Raw genomic sequence first — 7,171 nt, forward strand, 5'->3', positions numbered from 1 at the left:
TATGGCACCTCTCTGCCGGCGCGTGGGGACTCCTCTGCAAACCACTGCTGCTGGGGCCGTCTTCCAGCTCGTCCCCCAAACACATGGCCCTCGTGACTCTGTCCTTCTCCTGCCTCGCCGTCTGAGCCCCTACCAAACAACGGCTCCTTCTTTTCAGCTTTAATTCCTTTCCCCATTTAGCTGCATCCTCTTGCAACCCGCAGAGTTTGGCATTTTTGTGTTTTTTTTTTTTTTCCTTAACTCTCTCCCCACTATTGCCTGGAAGGCCACCCCTTGCCGAAGATTATAAACCACAGTCTGAAAATCAAATATTTTGAATTTTATGCTCATCCTCCTGCTCACCTCCTCCTTTTGCTGAGTCCTGCTTGCCACTTGGTTACCAGCTTGCTGCAGAAGAAATGCTTTGCTTTGCTTGGCGCTGCTTTAGCATCTCCTGCACCAAACCTCTGGTCCTCGCCCGTGGTCTGACACGTGCATTATTTAATTGACACAGGAAAATAATTGGGGCTTAGCAAGTAATCCAATAGGGAGTGAAAACAAAGCTGTGTGGACCTTTAGAAACACCTGTATGGAAAGATGGCTGTAAATAGAAATTCCACTAGAAAATCTGCACATATTGTGTCCCCGCAGAAGGGAGCACAGGAACATTTTGGCCACCAGCTGTATTACCCTTGATAACGGAGAAATTCAATGCTGTGTTTACCAATACATTTCCACTAGAAACACATCGATCTCTCGCACAACTAATGGAAGGATGCAATGTGCACATTCTCATTACGAGATGCGATTCGATAGCGTTGTAAAGGAAACACGTGGCCATTAGGCAGTGACAGTTATACGGGACAATCTGAACCAAGTCAGGCTGGCTTCTTCTGGTAGGGAGCCCTTCTGTAGGGGGCTTCAGGCCAGGTCAAGGACCAGTCACGAGCATATTGGCATGTGGTAGATTATGATATTTGTGTTTGTGGGTCTGGAACATGCTGAAGGTCAAAGCTCCTGGCCTGAGAGACCACCACTGCGTGCTGGTGGGGCAGCTCTGGGCTTTCCCAGACCTTCTTCCCAGGAGCAGCAGTCAAGCCCTCTTCCCCAGCCCCACACAGGCATGTACAAGCTCTCAGGAGCCACCTCTGGCTTCTGTAGGACAGAATGCCAGAATCCCAGACTGGCTGAGCTTGGAAGGGACCTCTGGAGGTCATCTGGTCCTGTCCCCTGCTCCAGCAGGGACATCAGAGCAAGGTGCCCACGAAACCATCACCACTATGGACTTGACTCCAGCTCAGATGCGCCTCAGGTGTGTAACAGTGCAACAGCCTTGTCATGGGACAGGGGATGGGCTAGAGACCTCCCAAGGCCCCTTACACCCATACAATTTTACAATTGCACCTTGGAGTTGCTTAGGAGCGTATATAGATCTAGAGAAGTGATATTGCTTTATAGGTAGAAGCCCGTATTGGAGGCTGTATGCTCAAGAAAGTGTTCCTCTGTTCCCTGTTGTGGTGTTCCCACCACCACAGCGATGGGACACGGCACTGATAAAGCATCTGGTAAACTGCTTCTGAGCCAAAATCCAGGCAAAAAGGAATTTGAAGGAACAGCTTTGAGGACTGCAAAGAGCACAGTCCCTGGCCGAAGAGGAATAATCATGAGCAGCCTGAGGTATTGCAGCGCTGAGCATCTGAATCAGGAGCTCTGGAGCTCGGGCTGTGCCATGGGGCAGCTGTAACAGCTTGTCCTCACGTAGGAACGAGCGTTCCCGTATGACAGCAAAACTCTGCCATGCTTCGGTTTGTAGGTGACCATGAGTGGGATCCACGCGGGCACCAGCAGGTATCTGCCACGTGGAGCTCTGCCTATTGTCCAAACAGCCCCTACAGCCCCACGGGGTGCAGTGTAGACAGACCTCTGTGTAAAGCAGCTCGGGAAAATCCCACGCTGGAATGTCTACGGTTCTCTACTGACCACAGAGAAAACCTCTGGGAGTGCCTCAGATGGAGACATCTGTGCTGCCGACGTCTCATGGCAGCGGAGATGAGTCCCAGCCTCTGAGACAGAGGCAGCAGTATTGAAAAAATATCAAATAACCTGGAGGAGATGCAGCAAGCACTTCTGGGCTGGAGCAAGGACAGCGTTCATGACTTTGCAAAGGCCGTCGCCGCCTACTCATTGCTGGAACACAGTTCAGCCAAGGAATGCATTTTCTTGGCTCTCCCTGACTGTTCAGGGCTTAACCACAACAACTTCTTAACGCTGGTCTCTGCATGCAGTTAGCAAACGTGCTGGTCATATCGATTGTCTGAGTCTCTAAGCCGTTCCTTTGAGATGGGTATTATTGTACGTACCTAAATAGCATATTTATCTCCCAGCACCAAGCGTAAGCTGACTCACAGATCCCCAGATAAAGCTCCTATCCAACGTTGTTTCTAAAACACACAGCGCCGCTCTAAAGACCCCTCTTGGGAGCATCTTGTTGCTGGAGAGCCCGCTGTTTCCCAGCCACATTCTCAAGCACCGCGGCGGCAGCAGCCACCCGTGTGTGCTCACGGAGCAGAGGCTTTTACCAAGCAGCCCAGAGCTGCAGCACGAGGCGGTTCCGCTCTTTCCAAGCTACCTTTTCTATTTTATTGGGAGTCTCCTCACCCCCCAAAGGCCTTGAACCCCCAGATGTATGTCAGGGGGAGGTGGTTCTTCAACGTGCTGAACGGGGCTGCGATTTTCCCATTCCTCTGCCCCCTCCACTCTTCCTCCTCTGCTGCCTTTGCGTAAGGCTGGACACTTACAATAGTGCTGCTGAAAGGAGCAGAAGAAAAGCAGAAAAGCCCTTTTATATTTCTTGTAAAAATCACGACAGATTTAATAATATCAAACATTTTAATAACATTAAACCGAAAGAAAAAAAACCTACCCCCTCGACCTTTTTGGATTATAATGAAATGCTGTTTCCTCCCAAGAAACCCAAAGGACTATAGAGCAATATTCTTGAGCCAAATGTTCTGCTTCCTTGCACAGCTTCCCAGGGCTCCAGTCGCAGCAGCAGTCCCCCCACACTGTGCCGTGGCGCTGAGCTTTTCCAGCAGCCCCAGGACAAGGGGATGTGAGACCCTCGGGGGCTGCAGGCGGGGTAGGAGTGCTGTGTACAGGGCAGGGGCATCGGGATGGAGGCACGTGGCCAGCCTCAATGATCCCACGGTCCCTCCTTGCCTCCAGCTTCGGGAACTGGAGCCCATAAATCCCACACAGAACAGAGCACCGGGGTCGCATCCATTCCCGTTTCTTCTCACCTTCCCTTTCTCTTCTCACTCAACTCCTCCACCCCAAATTTTGCAAGCACTCAACCCCCCTCAGTGAAGGCTGTTGCAGGTCTGTCCCCAATTTATTCCTCCTGCCCACGCCTCCCCAAACCCATGAGGGAGTTACGCTGCCTTACACAAGTGAGGAGCGAGTGTTCTTCCTTCCAAGTTTCTTTCACTCATAAAATTGGCCTAATCCTTAGTTAAGCCCTGTAATATTTAGGTATCCACGGCTGTGCTGGCGTTAAGTAGCATGAAACTATTAATCTTGGTTTAGTGGTCAGAGGTGTTGACTGGCCATTTATTTTCAAGCCCTGAATGTTGCTCCAAGGTGCTCTGAGCTGCTGGGAGGAAGGGGGCAGGGTTGGACCGGGTGATGCCTTCCAACCTCAATCTTTCTGCGATTCCACATTTCTGTTTGCTCCACGCGTAAAACAAACACATCCCCATACACTCTGTGTGCTCTGCATATAATTGTGCTTCCTCCCCTGTAACTTTTAGTCATTTCCTACTCTCCGGTGATGTTCATGCCGCTTCTAATGAAACACCTGCTCCCACGCTGTTATTATCCTGGGCTTTATTACACCAATTATGCTTTGCACAACTATCTTTGCACCGGGGTGCGAGAGGCGTTTGGAGAACTGGTTTCAAACCTGGGTTTAAAATCAGTAGCTGTGTACTGGTTTGGCCTGCCATGATAGGAGGAAAAAGAACGAGTTGGTGTAATCTGGAACCGAGTTCCTTGTGTGCTGTTTCATCAGGGCACGGGCGAGCCCATGTGGAAGTTTCACTCTTGTCAAGCTGCGGGCACAAGTTCAACCACACATCCAGGCACTCCCACGGAAGTCAGCCGGATCATTTACGCTCTTAATCACGCCTGTAAAAGTTTGGGTAAAATGTAAATTAATAAAATGTATGTAAACACTAAGCTCCAAATCCCAGAGGACCTTTGACAACTCGAAATGAGCCCAAGGTGGTTGAACAACAGTGTTTATGTCCCTTCTGCAAACACCGCCCCCAGCCCATAATTAAGCTGGTTTAAACCAGCATAATTTCACCCAGGGAAAGCAGCAGCCTAGCCCCGGTCAGGCCTGGTTCCTTTTTGCTTGGACGATGAGAAGGGAGCAGCTCAGTCGGAGCTGGGGGTCAGGCTGGTGTGAAACTGTGCTGCTGCTCGGCAGCCGCCTGGGCAAAGACGGGAGCTAGAAGCTGCAGGATGGCAGAGGGGAAATTCAGGAGCATTACCACTAAGCCATTGGTATTAAAAAAAAAAAAAAAGAAACAGATATTAAGGCTTTAAGACAAGTGTGCCACTGATGGAGAAGAGCTTGGGGTGGTTTTGTCGGGAAGACTGAGGAGCCGGCTGAGGAGAGGACTTGCACTGGCTGCCCTTTTGGCAGGGTGTTTTCCTCCTAATGAACACACCAGCTCGTTAGCCTCAGCCGAGGGGTGGGTGACCAAACAGCTGCCCCCAGCCCTGCTCCTTTCCCAGGGAGCTTTGGCAGGGAGAAGTGAACGTGCAGGAGGTGCAAACTGAGCCGTGATTTTTGACAGGGGTTTGGCCCCAGGCTGGTGCCTCCTTCCACTGCTGCTTCCTTGGGGGAAGGGGGAGAAGACCTCAAGCAGCTGAGAAAATGAGACGAGCACCTTCTCCCCAGTGAAGAACGCCCAGGTGTCCTTCCCAAGAGTCAGGGTCAGCCCCATTGTAAGGTGGAGGGAAGAAGAGGGAGAACCAGGAGCTGGAGCCCAACCTCCCCGCGGTCCCCTGGGGGCTGGCAGTTTGGGGACACCCCTGTCCCCAGGTGGTGCCGGGGACTGATTAGTGAAGGAAGGTGTTCCCATGGCAGGAGCATGAGTCAGAGGCATCTGGGCTGCACGTCACGGGCAGCAGCTGTGTTTTCTTGTAGAGGGCTGGGCAGCGCTGGTCCATGCTGGTGCAGAAAGGGCAAAGGCAAGGCAGCGGTAAACTGCAAGAGCCTGGTGGGGCCGTCAGCTTCTGTGGGTGAAGAAGAGAGGATGGGGAGGCAGGAACGGCACAGCGTCTTCCTTGCTTCCTCTTCTTCCTTGCCAAGCTATTGCTGCCAAGAAGGCTAACAGTATTCTTGGCTGCATTAGGCAAAGTATCGCCATCAGGTCAAGGGAGGTGGTGCTTCCTTTCTTGCTCAGCACTGGTGAGGCCCCACCTGGAGCCCTGTGCCCAGTTCTGGGCTCCTCAGTGCCAGGGACAACTGGACATAGTGAAAAGAGCCCAACATTGGGCCCCCGAGCAGGGCCTGGGGCACCTCTGCTGCGAGGAGAGGCCGAGAGAGCCGGGGCTGCTCGGCCTGGGGACGAGGAGGGCAGGGGGATCCCGTCCGTGTCCGCCAAGCCCCGCAGGGAGGTGCGGAGAGGCCGGAGCCAGGCTCTGCTCGGCGGTGCCCAGGGCCAGGCCCAGAGGCCGCGGGCCCAGCCCGGAGCCCCGGCGGCTCCCCCTGCACCTCAGGCAGCACTGCTGGGCCGGGCGGGTGCCGGAGCCCTGGCACAGGCTGCCCAGAGCTTGGGGGGCTCCTCCTGGGGGAGTTTCAGCAGCCGCCGGGACGTGGGGCTGGGCACCCTGCTGGGGGGGCCTGCTGGAGCTGGGGGGGACCCGCAGGATATGGGGGCCCTACCCACCCCCACACCCTGGGATTCTCATGTCTGGGGGAGGAAAGACCTCAAACAGACCTGGCACCAACTGCTCCCACAGCCCCGTGCCACAGGACAGAGCCACCAGCTCAGGCCCAGCACAGCCCCCTCCCCATGAGTAACACTGAGATGCTGCATCCCATCTTCACCATTTTGTTGTGGTGTTTTTTGGTTTGTTTGTTTCGATTGCACAAAACCGCTTTGCCTCCCTTTGTTCCTGCCTGGAATGCCCCGCATAATCACCACAGCCCCTCTCTTTTCATCCTCTTCCCTCCAGCTGAACGTGCGGCATTGTCCCGGGGTTCTGAATGCCTGCCCCAATCCTCTCGATCCTCTCGCTGGGCTCCCTTTTGCAAGGAGGGCAGACAGAGCTGTTTTCATAGCATCTCTGCTTTCCCCAGACCACATCTGACTCACTATTGTTGGTCAATGGTCTTTCAGTCACTTACCACACTCGGCATTTTGCGCTGTTCTTGCAAAAAAAAGGGCTGATGTATTCAACGCACTCCTTGCAAAGAGCCGGCTGGATGGGACGACTACGCCAGGCAGAAGGGCTGCCTGCGGACAAAGCCTTTCTTTTTATATACAGCAGAGTTTGAAAGTGCAGTTGGTCAATCTACCCTTCTGTGTTAGTCTTCCAAATACAGCTGCCAGGGGTGGCATCCTGAGGTGATTCTTCTGTTCCCAAGAAGTGCAAGTTACTTTCTTTTGAACTTAATTTGGTTTTAATTTTTCCATCTTTACTCTTCACACAATAACCTAATTTTCGCTTTGAAACTCAAGGTCATCTCCGAATATGCCAGGATTTCAGAGGAGTGGCTTCACAGAGGTTATGGTTCTGGGCTGGGATCCACGCTTTCCAAGGCCTGGCCCAACCTTTGTCCCAGGCCTGTGCACATCCACTTTTTCCCAAACACACACAGCTTTCACCCAATTTGAGGTGATTGGATGCTGGTTTTCAGAGCCTGCACATCTTCCAGCTAACATGGGGGGAGATATATGGGTCAAATCTTCCCATAAAGCTCTTTCAAGACACAACTTGGAAACCGGAGCACTTTTGATCAGAGAGGCAGCTCAAGGCAGCCGAATGCCATCTGGGCCACTCCCGATAAAGCTTTCTAAACTTTGGTCTCATAAAGAAAGCAGCCTTGACTAGTGTTTGAATAGAAAACCTACATGAAAACCAGAGGCAGGGCAGATATACCGTAAGCAATTTGGCC

The 7,171-nt window shown here is 52.7% G+C and overlaps 1 long non-coding RNA gene across 1 annotated transcript; it reads right to left on the reverse strand.

Moving 5' to 3' along the window:
• Window positions 1–3,847: 3,847 nt before the first annotated feature.
• LOC121070104 lies at window positions 3,848–5,522 on the reverse strand. The gene is made up of 2 exons (XR_005819894.1): window positions 4,935–5,522; window positions 3,848–4,164 (listed from the first exon to the last, which is right to left on the reverse strand). It is a non-coding gene; the product is annotated as an uncharacterized LOC121070104 (long non-coding RNA).
• Between the last annotated feature and the right edge of the window lie 1,649 nt (window positions 5,523–7,171).

The sequence above is a fragment of the Cygnus olor genome, chromosome 4 (genome assembly GCF_009769625.2).
Source record: "Cygnus olor isolate bCygOlo1 chromosome 4, bCygOlo1.pri.v2, whole genome shotgun sequence".
Taxonomy (NCBI): Eukaryota; Metazoa; Chordata; class Aves; order Anseriformes; family Anatidae; genus Cygnus; species Cygnus olor.